We start from the raw sequence: 24,179 nt of genomic DNA, 5'->3' as shown, positions 1-24,179 counted from the left end.
ATTAGTACTCACTACTGTCACACATTACTAGTAGTTACACTCACTAATACTTTATCACATCACTGTTCTCAGCATAACTACTGATTCTACTGACAAGAGCACCAGACTCAGACGAACTGCTATGTGAGCTATTCTTGTGAGGTGCAGGTCTCAACTTGTCAGCAAAGCCTGCCCCCTCCCCCCTCAGGCCCTCTCCTTCCTGCCTGCTGGAGCAGATTGATTACAGTCTGAATGTTAGTCTTAAAACTTTCTAGCTTATTCTTTACTGTTTTTTAAAAATTACTTGAATGATACCTACATATTTTAAAATCCACTTATATAAAGACATTAACTAATAAACAGTCACCTCAATAATAAATTAATATCAATACGAACTTTCCCGAAGGTACACGATGTTGTTGTCGGGATAAATACGACCATACTGGACCATACCATCATGGCGACCCTCGATTATCGCTACATTGCCGTGTAAACAAAGTTTATTAATTGTTAAACTAATTCTAGTTTCAAGTTTACAGTTTTCATGTAGTTATTTTTCAAGAAGAGACTCTGCAAACTATGCGAAGTGAAAGAAAACTTCTGAAACGTTTTATTATAACCATAACCATAGCCATAACTACCAACACCTATGTTTGTGTAGATTTATTATAGATAGTAAAATTATTAGCATTACTGATGTTGGTAAAATAAAACATAGTAAAATATCTTTACCAAATTAAAATTCCCAAAATCTCACCTTTTTGCAGATAATATTTAACCATGAAGCCATAATCTGCCCATTTTGAAATTTTAACTTATGCTTACCATTAATATAGCCTACTTGTAGGAATTTTTTCAAAATTTTTTGGGACGCACTTTTTGATATATTCAAAATCAAAATTTTGATTTAATTCCATCTGGGAATCTGGGACTTTCCCCTCCAGCTGGAGTAGATCAATCCTGGTGCCCATTTTAAAACCGGGAAAAGACAAAGGTGAGGCTTCTAGCTACCGCCCTATTTCCCTTACCAGTTGCCTCTGCAAGACCATGGAGAGGATGGTCAACTCCCGCCTGGTATACTACCTTGAGACATGGCGGCTCCTCTCACCGCTTCAGTGTGGCTTCCTGTGTAACCGCTCGTCCGTTGACCATCTCGTCGGCTTGGAATCTGTGTTACAGTACTCCTTCCTCCACAGACAGCACGTCATCGCTGTGTTTTTTGACCTGGAAAAAGCCTATGACACGACATGGCGGTATGGTATCCTTCGGCAGTTGCATGGGTGGGGCTTTCGGGGCTCTCTCTCCCTTTTTATCTCTAATTTTATGGGTAATCGATTTTTTCAGGTTCGTAACGGTACCTCTCTCTCGGGCATATGTACAGGAGACCGGTGTTCCGCAGGGAAGCGTTCTTAGCGTTACCCTCATTGCAGTGGCCATCAACAGTATTGTCTCAGCCGTTCGACCCCCTGTGCAAAGTGCGCTGTATGTTGATGATCTCGCCATCTTCTGTCGCTCCGCTACGTTTGTCATGGCTGAGCGACAGGTTCAGCTTGCAGTTCGGCGGCTGGAGGCCTGGGCAGATTCCCACGGTTACAGGTTTTCTCCATCAAAGACCCAAGTACTACATTTCTCTCGGAAGCGCTGTATATGCCCTGCCCCAGAGATTCTATTGTATGGCTCGGTGCTGCCAGTCCCTACTACGGTGAAATTTCTGGGTCTAATTTTTGACCAGTGATTGACCTGGTTGCCTCACATCAAAGACTTGAAAGCTCGTTGGCTGAAGGATCTCAACCTGCTCAAACTAGTGAGTAGTAGGGACTGGGGTGCAGATAGGGTTACTCTTCTTCGGCTTTACCGCGCATTAATACGGAGTAAACTGGATTACGGCTGTGTGGCGTACTCCTCGGCACGGCCGTCTACCTTGAAGCAGTTGTCGAGTGTCCATCATGCTGGCATCCGCATCGCCACCGGTGCATTTCCTACCAGCCCGGTCGTTAGTATGTGTGCGGCAGCTGGTGAACCTCCACTGCCGTATCGGAGAGACCTATTGCTCCTGTCTTATGGAGTACGCGTACATTCCGACCCGTCTCACCCACTATACTCATCGTTTCTGCGCCCGCCTTCTGCACAGCTGTATGCTTCGAAACCTCGGGCTACCAGGTCGGTCTGCGTGAGATTTCAATCCGTTTGGGCACTTGCAGGGCTCCCGCGTGACATGCAACAACCCATGCAACATGAACCAACCTGGTTGCAACGGGAGCCTCGGGTGCATCTCGACCTGGCTCGTTGGACGAAGCCGTCTACACCCCCATTTGTTTATCGATTGATTTTTACTGATTTACTGTGTCATTCTTTTCGTGGCTTTCGCTGCGTATATACAGACGGGTCCCGCTCGAGGTTTTCTAGTGGCGTTCCTGTGGGTGCCAGGGCACGTGGGCATACCTGGCAATGAAGATGCCGATCGAGCGGCAAAGGAGGCCTGCGAACTCCCGCCTTGTGTCCTGCGCGTCCCTGTGTGTGATGTTTTGCATGCTTCCCGAGCCCTCGCTTGGACTGCATGGCAGAGGGAATGGCAGTCCCTACCACTGACCAACAAGCTACGTTCCATCTACGATGTGCCAGGCCTTTCCTTGGTTGATGGACTCACCCGCAGGGAAGACACGACCATGACTCGCCTCCGAATAGGCCACACCAGCCTCACTCACCGGCATCTGCTGCGTGGGGGGCCTCCGCTTGAGTGTGATGCCTGCTCCACTCCCCTAACTGTATGCCACATCCTTTTGGAGTGTCCCCGATATCATTAGGCTCGCTGTACTTTTAACTTCCCTGCTACGCTTCGACAATTGCTCGGTGAAGGGTGTTTCCCTGCTAGTGTTATACTCCCTTTTTTACGTACTGTGGGCCTTTTTAACACGTTGTGACGACTGTGTTTTTATCCGACTGGAAGTGATTTTTCTTTCTCTCTCTCTCTCTCTCTCTCTCTCTCTCTCTCTCTCTCTCTCTCTCTCTCTCTCCAGTGGATGCCTCTTTTTTACTGTGTCTTTGCTTTTGTGTGTTTTTATATGTATTGTAACTTTCTCCACTGTATGGGATGTTTTTTATCATTGTCTCCCGTCCTTTTCTCGTCTGTCCGTAACATAGTTGTTCTGTCATACCGTCCCGCTCACTTTTTAAACCCTTTTATGACTTTACGCTTTTAACACACCCTGTGGGTGCTAAAGGCCTTCGCTGCCGATGAGCCCCTACATCACCACTCACTCACTCACCTTTTCCTTGATAGATTTCAAAGTCTAAAACATACCCTGAGGATGTGGCAAGGACCCAAATGTTGTACCCCCAACGATGAGGCTTATTCTTCATATACTGTTTCAAGCTAGATGCTCCCTTGAAGGGTACCATCATCTCATCAAGTGATAGAAACTCGCCAGGTAAAATAGCTGCTTTGAAAGATGTCCTCAGGTGTTCAATGAAGGGCCTGAGCTTATAGAGTATATCAGAACTATCGGTCTGCACAAAATTGTCTGCGAAATTTATATACTTCCTGATGGTACAAAATCTTTAGTATGACATGCTGTCAGCAACAATTGACAGACGCATACCATAGATGGCAGACCAGTGTTGTTGTAGACTTGTGTACTGTATGTCATAACAAAATTTATACCAAGGAAAACTTTTAATTCGCCTAACGTGAGTGAAAGGTTTTCTTTTCCATTTTGAACTGCATAAAGGTTGGACTGGTCGACAACAATTTGAAGAAAATCATCTGGTACAAGAGCAGAAAAAAAATCAATAGGTTCCTCACCTGAAACATTGCAATTTTCCATGCCTAAAAATTGAAGTGGTTCATTACAATTGTTGTCTTAATCAGGTATCCATGCATCATGTGTCTTTTGTGATGTTCCTTTTGTATGATGATGTTTCAACCTCTGTCCTTTGCAGGTGGTTTAGGAATAGTTGTGTTCTGAGGAAAAACTAATTCATCGATATTGTCATTTTCAGAGTCATCTGAAATTTCACTGCATGGAAGTGTTTGATGAGTTTTGTTTTTCAGAGGAGACTGACGTACTGTTGTTGTGTGCCAAATATCATCTTCAGTGTTATCAGAGAAGTGGTCTTCAGAATCTGAAGGAAGGTTGTGGGATGCTAGAAGTGCCTCTTCAGTAGAACGAAAAACATTTTTGTGTCGGACAGTTGAAGAACTGGTGCTCGGAACACCTGGAGAAGTGGCCATCTGAAATTTTCATAAAACTAATTGTACCTACTGTATGTAAGTTACTCATGCAGGCAGGCAATTTGACAAAAAAAAACTGCAAAAATTTTTTCAATAAATTAAGTGAATGCTAATTGTTTAATAATAATAATAATAATATACAATGGCTGTCTGTATGTCTTACTTTAAAAAAAATTTCTAAATCCAGAGCCAAAACATTTTTTTTTACATTTCTAATAATATTGTCACCAAATTTCACGTAATTATTTTATAGCATTAATACATATAAGCCTCAAGTGGGGAATGATATAAATTACATCAAAAATACAGTAAAAATTATTATAAAATCACGATCTAACTCATCCGAGTATGTTTCGATCACCCACGAAAAAAACTCCTACTAATGCGACGGGATCATGTGATAAACCTATGTACAAGCTGCGTATCGAACCATTAAAGTCAGATCAAATAAATATGGAAGCTCTATATAATCTAGTGAATTCTCTAAGTGTCAAAGTTGATGAACTAAAAAGTGAGAACCTCGTGTTAAAAACGCTACTCCTTGATTCCAGAGAAGAAACTGTCAAAATTAAGCAAGAAATGATACAAATAAAGGAACATTTATCATCAGGTAAAGACCATAATGCAACTTATAGTCAAGTAATTGAGAATTCTTCCACTCACAAGACAGCGGAACGTGTAATTTCTCAACGGGACACGGTAAACCGCAGCCAGCCGCGTGACCTACTTACCAGTATTTTTGGACAAGTCATGTCCAAAATGACAAATAAAATACGGTAATGGAAATTCTCGGTCGAGTAAGTTATGGGAAAAATCTGAACAATTGGTTCGAAATGGGGAAGATTTTTTGAAAAACAGAAGAATCGCAACAACTCCCATAATATGAATAATATCGAATCCGTTTTAACGTATGATAACTCGGATTACCTAATGCCGAAAAATGTTTTCTAAATACATTTTTGATACGACCAGCTATAACTGCATGGGTTCGAAAAAAATTTTCACCGGACAAAAAAACGTAACTGCCTTATAAGACACCTTATCAAATCTGTTTAAATTGTTTGTAATAATATCATAATTATTTTCCAAAACTTTGTCTAAAACAATGTTTGATAAGATGCTTGGTGTTGAGAAGGATAGAAAAATAATTCAAAATTTTTTACCATGATCGCTATTGAATTCCTTCGTATTTATTTCATACATTTTACATATTATGGTCAAGAATCGATTATAATATTTTTTGCTGACTAAGGAAGCCATGTATTTGAAATTGCTTGTAGGACAGAACCCCACTTATCTAAACACACGACCCTGTTTCCTCTTACGACGGCAGCGCGCGCTGTTGTACTGATAAGACACATCTTTAACAGCTATTTCCACGGAAACTGTAGAAGCAATTGAGATGGGGCTGCTTTTAAAAACTAATTCAATTCATTGTGAACATTTTTCTCGCTTTCGTCCCCCATCTATCTTTAATAGAAAAAATTTTTCCCGCGGGTCAACTTTTTGATGTGTCAGTTTGTGAGAAAATGAATTTCAATATATTAAAAAAATTATTTAAGTGAAACCTGTACAGTGTTTGTCTTAACATTTGTTCGGTGGCGTCCTAAGGCATTAATTTACTAATAAAAAAAAATCTGAATGAAATACACAAGTAGGTTTTCTTTTTTTGATGTGAAACATATCGGAATACTTCAAAACAGTTCGCAGCGAATAAGTTATGTTTTTTAATTTTTTCGGACACTTAAAATATTGTTAAGTATTCAAAATAAGCATTGCCTGATGCGTATTTTGATTCTATACAATATGAAAAAAAGCTTGGTCCAAAAATTAAAATTTTAAATTTCGTTTGATATTTGGCAACAACGCACGAAGAAACAAGGACAGTGCTAACAGCAATCGGCGTGTGTTAGAGAGAGAGAGAATGCGCCCATTTACTTCCACACTGCAATCTAAGAGTGGGATGCTCTATAGTTAAAGAAGATAGCTTTCATCCTGCATTAGAGATAAACTTCCAATTTGATATGTCAATAAACGATAATACATCGTCTTCATATAAAAACTATAAGATTGGTGACTATCTCGGCCTTTTTATTGCTCTTAGGGACCATGACTGGTCAATTTTATACAATTCTAAAAATATAAATACCATGGTTGACTACTTAACGTGTACAATGAATGATCTTATAGATTTATTTGTACCTACTACTATTAAAAAGGCTAAAAAATATCCCCTATGGTATTCCAACCAACTAATAAAATCTCTTAAGAAGAAATCGCACTATCATAAATTATATAAACGAAATCTGAATCCTTTTTACTATTTATTATTCTCAGATTACCGTAAGGAAACTAAATCACTTATGTGTAGGGATAAAACAAACTGGCTTTGTAATATTAACAATAAAATTAAGCAAAACCCTAAACAATTTTGGAATTATGTTAAAATAATGAGAAAGGGTTATAGTCAGCATCCCTCAATTAAAATTAATAACTCAACTACGGATAATAATTATTTAATTGCAAATTCCTTTGCTGAATATTTTTCAAGTGTCTATGTTACTACAAATAACACAAATAACCAAAACATATCTCCTTGTTGTTCATACAATATTCCAATGTCTAATATCTCGATTAGTTTAGTCCTATGGAGTATAAAAACCTTAAAATCTACATTGTCCACAGGACCTGATAACATACCAAATTTTATCATCAAAGGTTGCTCCTTAATCCTTGCTCCTCTCTTACAGCATATATATAATTTCAGTATTCTAAATAGCATCTACCCTGATAAATGGAAAATTGGCAAGGTTATTCCTGTACACAAAAAGGGCAAAACTTCTATTGTTTCAAATTATAGGCCTATATCCCTGTTAAATGGATTTGCCAAAATTTTTGACAAAATAATATTTAAACACTTAGCGTTTAACGTAAATAATAGATTGTCTGATTCACAGCATGGGTTCAGAACAGGTAAAACAACCATGACAAACTTAGTCTCCTTTCTTAATCCTATTTATTCAGAAGTCATAACACGTGGTCAAGTAGATGTTTGTTACTTTGATTTAGCTAAAGCTTTCGACACTGTTAATCATCATATACTACTAAGCAAATGTTCCAAAATTGGGCTAAGTGATAAATATTTATCATGGTTAACAAGCTATTTAAATAACAGAAACTTTATGTTTCAGTACAGAATAAAGTTCAGATCTCCACCCAACTCCTTCTGGCGTCCCGCAAGGTGGCACACTATCTCCTTTACTTTTCAATATCTACATTGATGATATAATATCTGGATTAAAAAACTCAGTTGGCACTCTTTTTGCCGATGACTTAAAGATATATAGAAAAATCTCTTCATATCATGACAGCTATCTACTACAATGTGATATTACAGAAATTGCAAATTGGTGCACAAATAATTTGGCCAATCTAAACATGGAAAAAACTGCTATCATTACCTTCTCTAGAAAAACCTACCCATTGCAATATGAATACAAACTTGATAACTCACCTATTAAAAAATCTCAACATGTCAAAGACCTAGGAATTTTACTGGTTAAAAAACTATTTTTTCATCTTCACATTGAAAACATTATCTCGGTATCTAACAAAATACTTGGTCTAATTAAATTTATCACCTTTAACACCTCCAATATTGACTCTATTCTCTCCCTCTATACAGCTCTAATAAGATCAAAACTTGAATATGGTTCTATTATATGGAATAGCATCAATAACACTGATATTGAGAAGCTTGACAGGATTCAATCTAAAGTATCTGACTATATTAACAAAAAATTAAATACCATCAATAACAGAGATTTAAATTCCCTCCTTGGTTCATTATCAACTAGAAGAAAGATCTTAGATGCCATTTTTGTCTTCCATTGTTATTATGGTAATCTTATATGTAGAGACCTGAAAAAAGGGAGGTTATTTTTTCTTAAAAGCGGTGTTATTTTTTACAAAATTCGCAACAAAAAGCGAGGTTATTATTTTTATTTTTTTCATTTTTATTTGACGGCATTTAAAGGTCAAACCGTAAACTAATGTTTATAAATAACTTTACAGAAATTTTGTTTTGTAAGTAATTGTTTTATCCTATTTTTAAAAAAAAGTAAATGTTCATAAATATTCAAATTATAAAACAGGAATTTAGTCATCAAATGACAGCATAGTGAACACTTCAACATTTCTTTCTTTCAGGTTTTGCCTTCTGTCTGTGACAACTAAGTTGTAGTGACTAAGTAAACGTTCACTGTCAACATTGTTTGTCGGTCTGTAAACAGCACGGAGGGCTGCTAATGCAAAATTATGGTAATTTATACTTTGAGAAGTCAGCACTTTCAACATATCTACATGATTTTCAGTCTTGCAAATCTCTTGCACATCTTCTTTCAGGGCTTCGTAACCCTTGAAAAGTTCAGTGTTCTGAAAATTACTGAGTTCAGGAATGGATTTCATTACTGAAATAACATCTTCTGTCTTGTTAAGGATGATGTTCTTTGGGTTGAAACACTTATTTAAAGCCTTAAATACTGCCGCAGAAGGGTCATTGTTCAACAACATTTGCATTTTGTCCATGCTCAAAGCTGTAGCCTTTTGGCATTCGTGCCTAGCACGAGCTTGGTCACTAGTATTTAAGTTACGGGTAGCATTTTCAAAAGCAGAACAAAACACACCCTTTGATACACACTCAAAATCTTTACGGATACACTCAACATCACCATACAGAGTATGACCTGTTGGATACTTTGAACCTTCAAGTTTGGTCAGAAGGTTCACGAGATCAGCTGCATGATGTCTGATGAACACACACTGAGCTAAAATAATGTTAACATCCTTGTCAGATAATGAAGACAAGTACCTGATACCAGCATTACCCACCTCCTGAAGCTCATACCCCCTGAAAAATGCAATTATGTGAACAAAGTTCTCAGCCAGATAAAACACAGACTTGAACCAGGAATTCCAGCGAGTTATGACAGGCACTGGAAATGGCGAAGCAGGCTGTGATGTTTTTTCTTCCAAGTACTTGAGGAACAGGTGCTTTCTTTTCCTGGTGTTTAGGAATGCAGACTTCACATTCACCACAGCAGAGTTTACTTCAGTAAGTTCACTACTAAGCACGTTTCCGACAAGGGAGAGTTTGTGAGCCCAGCACTGGATGTGAGCAACATGATCACCAAACAACACTTGCAGACTTGTGACACATTTGGTCATGTATCTGGCAGAATCAGTTACGAGTCCCATGATATTCTGGTACTTAACACCATACTTGCTAATACAGTCTGTTATAGCCTGAGCACAAGTTGTAGCGTCTGCCTTCTGCAAGAAACTAACGGAAGCAACTAGAAGTTTTGCAGTATCAAATATTGCTGTATTAACTTGAAACAGTATTACAAAAACACACCTTCCCTTGCTGTCAGTGGTTTCATCACATAGTATATACAAAGGATTTTCTGATGCAACATCTTTGACTTTGTTGAAGTGTTGTTCTGCCAACTGAGGTGTATATTTCTCCCTTAGAGTTTTTACACATGGTAAATCTCCACCACCTAAAACCAAAAGAAAAGTCAGATAATTATTTTATTTACAGATGATACTTTTTATAAAATACATTTTGTATAGCATATACAGCTATGTTTTATGCACTACAATCTAAAATATAATTAATTGACATACTAAAATCAAGTTATTCTATGATTTCTTGAACTACATAATAAACACAGGTTTGAATAAGAAATGCATCATTCTAATTATGGATTTTATAACCACATTATAACTGGAACTACATAATAAAGTAAATTTAAAAACTTCTCGCCTTCAATGAATTCATTCAACCACAACTTTATGTTTGGATCTTCCAATTTTTCCAGGGGTATATTTGCTTTCGCGAACGCCTCAGTTGTCTTCATTGCCAAGTTTTCAATGTCTATCTTTCGCCGTTTGACACTGTTGAAATTTTCAACAACAGATGTCTGCAATTTCCTGTCGGAAGGACCACTAGAGAATTTTTGCTTGGCATTCACATGTTTGTCACTTTTTATGTGCTTTGCCACAGAATCTTTTCTCTCAAATGTAACTCTGCAGTTACAGTATTTACACATTAGTGTAACAGCATCGGATGCATAAATACCATCACTTTTGAACTCATCAGCTCGTTGCCTTGCACTAACCACATTTTTTGGCATTTCTTATGTGGAGCAACTAACATTTAAGCCTGGAAATGTTGATAACGGCAATGTTTACAAGGGTATATTAAAACAACAAGCAGGCAGCTATAAAAAAAAATAGTTTGGTCACCTGCAGCATAAAAGGAGCGCTAACATATAAACAGAGGATGTGGAGCACCGGAGGAAAGATAGATGTTAGGCAAGGGGAGGGGGCAGCGGAGGAAAGATAGATGTTTGACAAGGGGAGGGGGCGGCCTTTCACGGCAGTAACAAAGCAAGGAGGAAGGCTGAGGCATCCTGTGGCGAGTTCCATTAGCGCTGTCTCCCTCCCTCCCTCCCTCCCTCCCTCCAATCGTAAATCCTTTACAGGGAAAGTCCAAAGTGTCGTCACCTGTCACCCCCCTGTCCCCTCTCGCTACAGCTTCATGGAGACATTTCCAAGGCAGTAAAACCAACAGCGTCAAAACAGGCATAAGTAACACAGTTTAGACGCTTTTTCAACCAAGCTTACTCACCCAGCACTCTGCCCACATTTCAAAAGCCACAAAGAAAAACAAGAAGAGGTCAAAACTGACATAAGTAACGCACATTAGACGCAAAACGTGTAGTTTCTCAACTAAGCTCTTCCAGCCCTCTGTAAACATTTAAAAAACCATAAAGAAAAATAACAGTGGCCAAAACTGGCACAAGTAACGCATTTTAAAGGCAAAGCGTGTAGTTTTTCAACTAAGCTGTTCTAACCCTCGGCCCAGCATGTGAAGATACCGTGATGGTTCTTGGTATTGGGGAGAAGAAACGTAACATTCATGCTTTTGTGTTGAAATTCGTGACAAAGACGGAAAAAATGAGAAAATCGCATTTTAGCTTCAAAACATCAAAATTCGCGTTATTTTTGGGTTTATCGCGATCACGATTTTTTCAGGTCCCTACTTATATGTCCTCATATATTTGATGGTACTGGCATTAAAATTCCTTCTTTTAATAGCCGTAACCCACCTTTTTTGTGCACACTTTTAAATACAAATGATATTATATATAGACTTGTTAACAATTTTAATATGTATGTTAATCACTTACAACCTACCAGAGAGAAAAAACTTGTTAAAAAAATTATTCTTTCGGCATCCAAAAATTAATTATCTTTATGTTCTAATGTTATTACCTAAATTATTTAATACCAGATGTATTAATCTAAGGATACCAACTGTGTGTTATGTTGTCTTGTCTTTGTTTTTGTCCTACTATTTGTTGTTCTTATAATTTATTGTTTTGTTCTTATTTTTGTTCTGTTACTGTATTTGTTTTTTTTTTTACATGTCTTACATGCTGTGCCCACCGTTGGAGCCTTGTGCTGTTGGTGTGGCATGTAACAAATCAAATAAATAAAATAAATTTACACATGAATAATTGCATAGCTAAAAGTCAAAACTAACACATTATATTTTTACTTACCAGATAATATAACTAACGTCTTCTAGAATAAGGAGAAAAAATACAAAATTGAGTAACACCAGAGAAACTGCAAAGCTCACTCATTGTCTTGACAAAGAAGCTTCGATTATTAACACAAGCCCAACCTAGCGGCAGCAATGAGAAACACTTGCAAACATCAAGACATGCTTCGGTGACTCAGTGAATATTAAAATTTTATGTTACACTAATTATAAAATATTCAAAAAAATTAACATTATTATGCAGTTTTCGTGCCTCATATGAGGCAAATGTACGAGAGGGTTTTAAAGGCACTATTTTGTGTATATGAACAAAAAATAAAATTGAAATGCTTAAGCTTTCTCAAACATATTCACCGACTTTTTAAAGGAGTAAGTTTGGCAACAATAACTCTTGTACGGAAATTACTTTGCGGCATCTGATCAACATCGGAAATTGATGGTATTGCTGGAATATTAGTTATATTTTGAAGAGGAAGTCGTTGCATACGCTCTCTTGCTTTCTTTTTCCATGTCTTTTTTGCCTTACAGTGCTCTCTAGGAGTCATTTGTTCGAGAGTTTTTATGGTTCCTTTAATCTTCTTTTTTAAATATTTTTTGCTTTTGCAATTCATACTTTTTTGGATCATTTTTAATCTTTTGATATCGTAGCCTCTCTGCTTCATGTTTTTTCTGTAACCTTTCTTCACGTGTTAAAATTATCCGTGGTGCCATAATCTGTAATAATAACAATAATATAATAACAATATAAACTAAGAACCTCCTTTATTTTTTTTATCATAATTTTTAATTGCAATAATCATTTAAGTCATTTAAAGCTGACAATAGAAGTTAGCTTTGTCTGCATTTGTTTTTACAAACATCTTATGATGAATATTATCTTCCCTGGTCAGTGGCTCTCTCCCCTGGCAGTTATCTTGACTGGGGAAATACAGCAGGGGAGAGACATTTTCATGACAAATTCAATTGTTTGAATAAGCAGATGTATTTTTTGGGTTAGTTATTTAATATCTCACTTTAATTATTATTACTTATTAACCTGCAATTGGGCTTTCACCCGGTGGCAAGAACTCCCACTCACTCCCCTCTCCCCCCCCCCCCCCCCTTCATCAGCTTTCTCCTCAGCTCCCTCCCATCCCTGACCTCCACCATTTCCTCCCCCAGCCCATTCCACTCCCTCCCCATCCTCACCAGGAAGGCGTTCCGCCCTCTCTCTGTCCGCCTCCACACCCTCTGGAGCTTACATCTGTGGTCTCTTCGTCCTCTGTACTCCCCTCTATGTACTTTGCCCCCATCCCCCTTCCCCCTTCAGCACCTTGAACATCCTGACCAACCTTTCCACTCTTCTTCTCCTCTGTAACGTTTCCCACCCCAACTCCTTAATCATTTCCGTTGGGCTATGCAGTTTCCCATCCTGCCCCTCCCTCCTCCACATTCCCATCACCCACCTAGCCGCTCTGCGCTGCACCCCTTCCAGCTCCTTCACCTCAGTCACCAGGTAGGGGTCCCAGACCGCCGCCGCATACTCCAACATTGGCCTGACCAATGTGGAGTATGCCTTCTCCTTTGTCCTCCTCCCAGCTCCCTGCAGGGTCCTACCAAGCAACCCCAGCGCCTGCCTTCCCCTCCTGACCACCCCCTCTATGTGCTCCGCCCATCCTAGGTCATTTTTCAGTGTCACCCCCAGGTACTTATATCCTGCTGCCTCTCTTATCTCCTGCCCCTTCCAGTAATATACATTTCGTGTGACTTTCCTCCTCTTTGTAAATCTGACAACTTTTGTCTTACCAACATTCAAGGACATTCCATTTTTCTCCGTCCATTGCTCCAACCTTATCAAGTCCTCTGCTAAACATCCCCCTTCCCCCACAACCTCATACACTACACAGTCATCTGCAAATAGCCTCCATCTGGCTTTCATGCCCTCCCCCAGATCGTTTATCATAATTGTGAACAACAGAGGCCCCAGCACACTCCCCTGTGGCACCCCCGACGTCACTTCCCCCTCCTCGGAGCTTTCCTCACCCACTCTCACTCTTTGTCTCCTATTCCTCAGGAAATCACCCACCCAGTTTACCACCCTTCCATCCCTCACCAGCAACTCAACCTTTTCCATTAACCTCCTGTGGGGGACCTTATCAAACGCCTTTTCAAAATCTATAAAGATTGCATCTATCTGCTTCCCCCCGTCCACCGCTTCCACCAGGTCTTCCAACAGCCCAGCCATCTGGGTCTCGCATGAGAACCCCATCCTGAATCCATGCTGCCTGTTATCCACCCACCCCAGATCTTCCATTTCCCCCTTTACGTACCTTCCTACCAACCTCTCCATCACTTTTCCTACACAGGACGTCAAACTGACCGGCCTGTAACTTCCTGGCTCCGCCTTATCATTTCCCCCCTTGTAGATAGGAACTACCACTGCCTCCTTCCATTCCATTGGTAGTTTCCCCTCCTCCAGAGACTGCTTGAAAACCTCCAACAGGTACTTCCCAATCTCCCTATCACCCAACTTCAAATGACTATTCCCTATACCATCTGGCCCAGCTGCCTTTCTCCCTTTCAACCTCCTGATCACCTTAATTACATCTGTCAGTCGCAGCTCAAAGGCCTTCCTGCCCATTAAACTGTCGTCCTCTTTACCCTCCCATGCCTCCCCCTTTGTAAATACTGCCAGATATTGCTCCTGCAGTAAGTCTGCCTTTTCCCTGTCCTCTGTATATTCCTGCCCCCCTCCTCCTCTGAGAACCCCTATTCCCTCCTCACCCTTCACTCTTCTTATGTATCTGTAGAGCTCCGTCCCATTTACCGTCCCCCCTTCCCCCATCAGCTGTTCCATGTAAGCATCCCTTGCTTCCCGCGATTTCCTCCCTAGTTCCTTCCCAAGCGCCTTCATTTCCGCCTCTATCTCCTCTCCCCCAAGCTTCCTTGCCCTCGCATGCAGCCTCCTACATTTCCTTTTCAACACTTTCAACTCCCTTCCATAGTAGGGAGGGTCACCTCCTTGGCCTACCCTCCTCTGAGGTACAAAACGTGTAGCCATCTGCAGCAGAATATTTCTTAAGGCAGCCCATCTACCTTCGAGGTCCTCTATATCTACCCATCTACTGTATTCCCCCTTCAGGAATGCCTCTGCCCCCACTCTATCAGCCTTACCCCAACAGTTTACCACGTTTCCCCTCCTTACCCTTTTCTCCCTCCAGCCCACGTCTAACTCCACTACTGGGATCCTGTGGTCACTGATGCCCTCCATTACCACACTTCCCCTGACCGCCTCCATTGGTCTCACAAGTACCACATCCAACAGGTTCCCGTCATCCTGCTCTCCTCTCCTGGCACCTTTTCTGGTGCTTTCAGTCACCACCTGCTCCAGTCCTCTGTTTGCCAGTTGAGATGCCCATCTCTGTTCCCTTGACCCCATCCCCTCCGGCCCCTTTTCCCATGCCACCCCTGGCATGTTCAGATCCCCCACCACTATCACCCACTTGCCTTCCCCTAGCATGTCCAACCTGTCCTGCACCTCCCGTATGGCTTCATCCCCTTGCCCTGGTGGCCGGTACACCGCAATCAGCCGTACATTTTTCTCTCCTACCTGGAACTGCATCTCCAATAACTCCGCTCTCCCCCCAACCCATACAACCCTACCACAGAGTCCCTCTCGCATGCACACCATTACCCCTCCTCCATTCCTGTTTCTGTCCCTTCTAAATATTTCAAAGTGTGCTCTCTTCAGTTCCCCATCTCTAATTTCCTCGTCCAACCATGTCTCCACCGCTACAATGATATCCGCCCCATAGGCTTCCACCCTGCCCCAGAACTCCTCCACCTTCTTATATATACTTCTACAGTTTATAACTGCGACTTTTACATATTGGCATTTTCCCCCTTGCGCCTCTGTCCCTTCCGCCCTGATACGAGTGCCCCTTCCCCTTAGAACCCCGATTTCCAGCACTCTTGCAGCCCTATCCAACTCCACCCCCCTCTTACCTCCTTCCTCGCTCCCCGTCCAACCAATCTGAGTTTTGTTGACTTTAGCTGTCACCTCCTCCCTAGCATTGCTATCAGCACTATATTCACAATCACCCCCCTTCTCTCCACCTTCCTCACTATCTAGTTGCTATCTTCTTCCCTGCTGCTCAAACCTTGCCCTTTCCAAATGGCCAGAAGTCTCCCTTCCTAGCAGGTCTCCTAGCATCCATTTTCCCCTCTCTGTTAGGTGAACCTGATCCCTGCCCACACAGTCCTGCCCCACCCATTTCCTGCTATCTACCAACATGGCTCCCAAGTCCCTACACACCCTCTCATACACCTCGCTGACCGCCGCAGCCTTGACATAGTTTATACCCCTCCTTACTAGTACCCCACTGACCACAACTCTGGCTACAGGGAACTTCTCCTTCACCTTGCCCACTAGCCCCCTCATATCCTCCTCTACTTCCCTCCCCACCACTCTACCAGCCACATCATTTCCCCCTACATGAACAACCACCACCTTAACTTTACTGCTTCCTTTCATGCAGCCTACCCTCTCCCCCAAGTTCCTAATCTTTGCACCCCCGAACGCAGCTTTATATATACTTCCTTTCCCCACCCCCTGCAATTCTACCCCCTTCACAATAGAGCTGCCCAGGAAAATCACTTCGGGCTCCTGTCTAACTATTGTACCCCTTTTCGTATCCCTGCCCTCTTCATGCCTGTTCACATCTACGTTGCTTGTACCCACAGCCTTACTGCCGGCCTCCTCCCGCACCCTCCTTGCTACCCCTTCATTCTTCAACCTGACACCTGTTTCCTGAACTTCCCCAGTACATGCCTCTGCATATGTGGCCTTAACAGCTTGAGTCCTTACTTTCTCCCTCTGTTCCAGCTCCTCCACCCTCCTGCGCAGCCTATCTACCTCCACATCTGCCTCCTTTCTCATCTGCCTTTCCTTCTCAACTTCCTCCTTTGTCCTCTTCAGCTCGCACTCCAGCCTTTCGACCCTTACTAACACACTTCTCAACCCATCCTCCCTTTTTACTTCTTCCTCTACCCTCTCTAATCTATGTTTTATTTCCATCTCCTTCCTGTACAACACCTCACCTAATCCTTCTTCCAAATCGACTTCCCTCCTTGTCCCACTCAGACCCTCAACAATCTTTCCTCCCAGAATATCACCAATGAAATTGAGTGCCCAGTCCTTACCCACATCTACATTCCCTCCTTCCCTCTGAGTTCCTGACACCCCACCTACCAGCTCCTGGCTACCACTGCTTCTTGCCATTGCCACTACACTTCCTGAACCCTTGTTATCCTTGTCACAATCCTTACACATCCACTCCTGCCCCAGACTACCCAGCTCCCCCTCCTCTAGTCCTGCACACTCCGTATGGACCCAGCCTTCGCATTTGTCACACCGTACACCACTCTCTCCATCTTTCCACACCTTTTTACAACCCACACATTTAAGCTTCGACTTACATTTCACCCTACCCATTTTGTCACAATTCACTATTCTACACTAACCTATTACCCAAATAACTTAAATAATATATAATCCTACTGTAATAACCAACAGATAATCCTACACCTTAGATCTTATTTCTACTCTAATTAAACGGCCACGTGGCGACCGCAAATCAACACAACACTACTACCTCCTTATGCAAAAGATTAAACACTAAAACCCTTAATTCTTATCTACATTGATACAAAATATATAATGTTACGCTGCTATCTTAGTATACTCCCTTCTCAACTCCTTTGTACTCCTATAATTCCACCATTTCCGCAGAGCTCAATTATCACAGTATTATTAAATTAGGGTAGTAAATACAAATAAATTAAAAGGAATATTATATGTTTTATGACTTACCAGTGGAAAGACATAACCACCTTTCTCAAAAACGTGTGGTTCTTTGACAGAAGGATTCATGTTCTGTATAGTTTTTACAGTAAACTGCATACTTCGTCCGGGCCCCATTTAGCTTCACCCTCATGGTTAGTGTAGACATCAGCTGAGTTTGTTTGTCTTGTACACAAAACACATACAGCCATAGTTTTCTTAAATAAAATATCTCTTGAACTGGGATCTTAGGAATGGGCAGATTTTGCATGTAATCAAATACAATGGCTCCTACATCTTCTCTCTCCTGAAACAAGGCCAAAATTTCTTTCTTTCTGTTTATTATAAAACTTTTTAGCATGTTTAAGATGTATAATTTTTTCCGCAACCGCCACTCTTCACATTCTCATTGAGAGATGGACTATTTTTTTGCATAGAGTTCTTCGCAAGCCGAGCAAACGTCTACTTGTCACCGACCGAATCTGTAGCCATGATTATCATTAAAATATTTTCTGTAATAGTCCAATTTTACGCATTGATATTGCGTGTATTGTAAAAAAAGGTTCATGCATTATTTTGACGTTCAGGTTCGCTTCTAAATAATGTATATGTTTGATGTTGTAATGAGATTGTTTAAGGGGAAATGACCGGATATGTTCATCGATAGCCGTAATTGCTTCGTTTGTTATGATATTACCTCAATTATGACGCTGCCCTAGTTTATCTTCAGGTAGTTTTCCCGCCGATATAAGGGAAGTAAGGCGAAAAATGGCCTTATTTTTATAGCCTATAAAATGGAGAAAGCTTGATGCATTTTTGAATTTTTTTCATTTCCTTTCATAGCAAAATAGTGATCATATTGTCACAATTTTTTTTCGGATTTTCGCGTATTGAACAGCGGTGATTAACCTTTGCGTATTCAATGAGTCTCATATATATGTCATGTATATTTTTTGGTCGTCCATTATAAACAAATTTAAACAACTGCTGTTTTTCTTCACTACTAAACTGCTGAGTGCAGTTTTTTTAACAGACACAGTCACTATTACTGTTAGATTTAGCTGACACTAACCTCCCAGTACTTGTACTCACATAAGATTGACAAGTAGAGGCTGTGACTTCTGTTTTTCTTTTTTGTACAAATGGACATTTCTAACACTTCTCTTCTTTTTCGAAGTCTCAGCTCTGACTCATTATCAGGTGAATCGTTACAGCTACTTTCACTGGTCATATTCAAACTTTAATAATGAAATAATCAAATTTATAGGTTAATAATCTCCACACCACGACGCTAAACGAATGCAGTCTCAAACACAATTAAAATAGCGGCTATTAGATTGCTAGTATCGCGTTCCCCACCATTAGCGATGCATTTTTGTTTATCGATAAAAAAAAAGGCACAAAGAAACCATCTATACTTGTATAGTTGATAGTTGGAAGAAGGGAATAAAGGATTTGTTTCCTTCTTCCAACTAACTATTTTTACGGCCGCATGAATCTATTCGAAGCGAATTGTTTTTGTTCCTTTCTTCGAACTCACAATTAAGAGCTACATCTGAAGAGTGTAAACGTGTAGAAAACTGAATATGTCAAAAAGTGGTGTTTATTCCCTTCTTCCAATTGGTGGTTCAATTTAAGTTAGAATTAAACACGATTATACTAGATATGCCTGGGCACAAGGCACTACAATTATCGCGCACGAGGTGAAATTAAGCCAGAAAAATTACCAAAGTTAATTAAATGTTACAAAATTGAATAAAATGTAAGGGAAAATTATAAGATTACCAAAAATTTAACAGAAACTGCCAGATGCACACAGATTTTTTCACAAGGGACTGTCGGCCATTGAACACACACAGTCAGAGGACCGGACAAAAACAATTACACAGGCTCAAGAGAAAATACACTTGGGAAGGGTTCCAAAGGCCTTTAGGGGCGATGATCTTCGACTTCGATGTGCGACTTGCCTTTAAGTAGTTAGCTAAATTAGAAAAGAAGTTAAATGTGTGAATTGCCCGAGCTAAATAATTCAAACACAAGGGGGAGATTACATGTAGTTAAAAGAAAAACAGGAAGATCAAATTACAGGTGTTGAATTTAATTTATGTAATTATTTCTTTATATATAACTGCAAACAAAACTGAAGCTAATTTAATATATGTGAAACAGCAAATGAAAGTTATTCAGAGAAAATATTACTGGAATAAAATTAATAAAGAAAAATTATTTTTGGGTAAACAGTAAAAGCTGTGAGTTGCAAATGCAAATTATAGTCGGCAAACTGAAATGGGGCTTACATAAAGAATCACTGAGTTGTAGTAGTTACTATGTGATAGTTTAGCACTTAGTATATTAAAACCGATATTAGAATTTACTTTACTTTAATAGATATTATAGAAAAAAAGCTAAACAGAAACTAAGAATTCAAAAGTTACTGGCAAACATCTAAAGGTTATTAGAAAAGATGGCCACGATTAATGAATTTAATATAAGTAAACAACAAAGATCGCCAGACAACTAAGAATTTAAACAGTTAATGCAAGATGGCCGAAAGCTTGCAGTAGTAAAGCAAGTAAACAAACAAGATGGCCACAAGAAGTTACTTTAAAATTAAAAACAAAACATAAGTGCCAGACTACCACCTACCTTATCTCCTCGTCGTTTCCCAGGTCCTCCCAGGGCTCAGCAGCAGTCGATCGGGGCTCCACAGCAGCACCATCCTCGGACGAAGTCCGAACGGCTGGATATATGGTCTGCTCGTCCCGGAGAAAATAGAGCATGAACACCTCTGCGACGATCTTCTCTTGAGCACAAATACACTACAATGACTTATCGGGGCTAAAAAAATTAAGCTGATAGTAACATATTAAAAACTATTTATTCAGTTTTTTTTTTGCACAATTACAAGAATTTGACATGTAGAAGATTGTTTCAACATTAAGGTATATAAACAAGGGCATCCTGGTGCTAAAAAAAACGAGATTATACCCCAAAGCAGTTTGAAGGTCACATGTAATACAATATAGAGTACAGGTCAAATGAGGTAAGAAATAAGGTACATTTCACGCTGGAGGCGGGACTCCTCTTGATGTAGGTAGTTACAGGTAGTTAATAGTAAAGAGTTCAGAAGCTAAGCAGTAATATACAAGAACTAACATATTTATAAACTAACTCATTAAAACTAGGAAAATTTGTACGAGGGCCCTGGAGCTACATAGTTACAACCCACCCGCTACCAATTCGTGGCATACAGGGATGTTCCCATATAGCCCAGTGCAGTTAGCTAGTTTTGTAGCCAAACCCCCAAAATTGGAATAACAAGCTGACATTTTCTGGATGTATTAATTTGATACCCCTTAATAACATGCTAAAAGTCTCAAAGAATCCCCTTTGGGAATGAGTTATTGCTGGAAATGTCCACCATGTTGCATTTCATGCCATGTTTGCAATAACTCTCTATAAAAAAGTAATGGAAAGACCTACAGTAGTAATTCTTTTTTCTTTGTGTTCATATTTGTGTTCTTAATATGTTATTAAAGTCACTTTTACCTGTGAGGCCACCCAAAATTTTTTGAATAGCTTATAACCTGACTTTAGAATAAAACCACAGTAAATTTACAAATTTTTTTTAATTTGTGGCTAAACAATGGGCTAAATTAAATGTCTTGGAGTAAATGTTGTCGAGCAGGAAAAATCCTATAAGAAACATGCAATTAATGCTTTCTTAGTTTTATTCACTTTCTGAAGCAATCAAAATTGAAAAAAATATTCACCATACTGAATATAGCCTATAATCTCTATTGGTGAAAAACTTGTACAGAAATGTTACGGGATTATGTATGGACACAAAAGGTAAAACAAACCATTGCTTTTATATTATTTAAAAAATTGGTTGTTTTAAATTTTATCTGTAACTGTACATGTCTATATAAGAGAAGGTGAATTTTATTTTGAAGCCTAATTATGCAGTTGTAAATGTTCTAAAGTCGAAACTAAGTGTTGTCTTTTGCGTTTCCCTACTATTTATAATTGTTTGTTAAAATTCGTTAATACCATGTAAAGAGCTTAGTAAAAATATAGCTAAATATTTGAAAAATATGTAAAACATATTACCAAAAGAAAATAATATGTATCGTTGGCAATATTGGAAGGCCATCTTCAAAGTCTTAAGTTCACTCTAGCTTTTTATGTTGCTTTTCTGGTAAATCGAACACTTCCTCGTCTTCATCTTGCTGCACCAGAAGCTCGTCAGTCTTCCTCATCGTGTAGTTGCATTTCTCTGTTGGTGCATCCTTGACCAATGCATGAACCACAGAAATTGGAACATTTCATGCTATGCCTACGACACTGGCAGTTGTCTTCACAACCTAACTTGCAGTTACAAGAGATCAAACTCAAAAGTTAATTTGGTGCTGGTTTTTTCTGTGAAGGACTAAGGTATAGAAGTCCATTTTCGCTTTTCCACCCCCAGTCAGTAGGATCGAGTGCAATGCCTTTCCACGCATGTACTTGATGGTATAGGTACTCTCATACTGTGCTGTCTTGTGGCTTCTGATGTAGGCGGAAGGCTCGCAAGCTGTAAAGTGCCATCAATGGGTTTCCGAGCGACACTCTGCATGTAAATCTGAAATCTCTTTTTGTTCAAGTTATCTGTTAACTTCCCTTTGTAGAAGGTTGACAGGAATAATTCTCCAGCTGAAGAAATAGAGTCTGGGGAAGCTGTAGGGTTGTTGAAAATATCAACAATATCCTGCAAAGTAGTTTCATGCTGTAACTTCTTGAACGGTTTGATTTTACCAAGTTTAAATGGAGCAGATGTTGTGTCACACCCAGTGACATCATGAAGAAATAATATGCGGTGATGCATAATACCCAGAGCCTTTTGCAATTTTTTTTGCTAAATATTTTTTGATGTTTGGTTTTCTTGCCAGACATAAGTATTGTTACTTCTGTATCAATGTTGGGAAGAGCTGCTAAAAGTACCAGAAGGTCAGTATCTTGGCCAACCAATACAGTGGGTTTCCCAGTCTTTGCAAGTTCTAACGATGTGTTTACTATAAGAACATCTGCATCGCCAGAGGCTTGATTCACTCTGAATCCACCATCGGTCAGGTACTGCGATACAAGATTAATCAGTCGTGCCTTATTTATTTGACAAATTGGCCAAAAGGTCCTGTTGTGCAGTAGTTGCTATAACACATTCTTCTACAACAACGTCGGCCGATGATCTTCGAGCATATCGACGGATGTGTTCCATATCTTAAGTTGTTGATTGCTGATAACCATCAGACACTATTGTTGCATCTAATCCAAACATTTCAGTTACATACAACACATATTTTATGCAAATCTGGCCATATGTGTCAGTTCGATTCCAGGAAATTTGGTGAAGTAGGAATCCTCCATCAATAACATATGTTGGGTGGAAGGAAGTTCGCAGTTTATCCCCATGGCTTGAAGCACTGATATAAGGGAAGATTTTGTCCCCTTGCGTAGTGAAACATCATCAAAAAGGGATGGTGGAAGGGGAGCTAGTTCATATTGTAGATATTCCGCCAGTTCTTCATCCCGCCTGACGATGCAGACCATACGATGGAACAGCTGGTTAGGGTTCAAGTGAACTAACTTGTCTCTTACTACAAAGCCTTTGGTTCCACTTGCCAAAGATACAACATTGTTCTTTCTTTTCATATTTTCATAGTGGGAGAACGAAAAGCCGCTGTGGTAGCTAGCTTCTGCGAGAGCGTAAGAAACATGTCCGGCCAGGCTGGCATGGCGGTAGCGGCAGCGGCAGCTTGACGTCATAAGTGACGTGACGCTTACCTCTCCCATCCCCTGCTAATTCTTCAAAGCTCATCCCTCCCAGAGCCACAAACCATGTAAAAAAAAACCCCCCTTTTCCAACTAACATTTCAACACATTCCCTCATTTCCACCTTCTGCGTGAGAAACTGTCAGCATCCTCCTCCCCTCTCACACCGCGTGCGACAAAAGCCAGGTTGTATAGTCCATTCTCGGTAAAATAAATACTTTATAAGTTATTATGATACAATTTGTATATTAATCACAAAGCAGTTTCTGCTGAAAAATCACTAATACCTCGAATTTTATTGAATAGAAAAATTTAGCAGGGCCGTAAATATATTTATTTTACTGCATAGTTACTTTTCCATCTGCATTCCAGTGTGTTTTTTTCTTTTTTTCTTTTTTTTACGCTGTGAAGGGACGTGGAAAAGATAATTGCTTGAGCTGTCAAAATAAACATCGCTGACGGCAAGGGTGGGAGCGCATCCTGTCGGTCTGTCACTGTGATTATCTACTCCAAAAACATGTCACAGCATTTCAGGATAGCATTGTTCTCATACCTTTCGTTTATAGCCGAATGTTTTCTACCTGATCCACACAAGTTCCTTCGCCACGTTTTGAACGAAAATAACCACCAGCCGGCTAGCATAGCCGAACTCGCATGACGCTAATTCACTTAGCGCGAGTATTTATCGGAACCCATTGTTCGGG

Source organism: Bacillus rossius, chromosome 1, assembly GCF_032445375.1.
Source record: "Bacillus rossius redtenbacheri isolate Brsri chromosome 1, Brsri_v3, whole genome shotgun sequence".
NCBI lineage: Eukaryota > Metazoa > Arthropoda > Insecta > Phasmatodea > Bacillidae > Bacillus > Bacillus rossius.
This window is presented reverse-complemented; position numbering follows the sequence as displayed.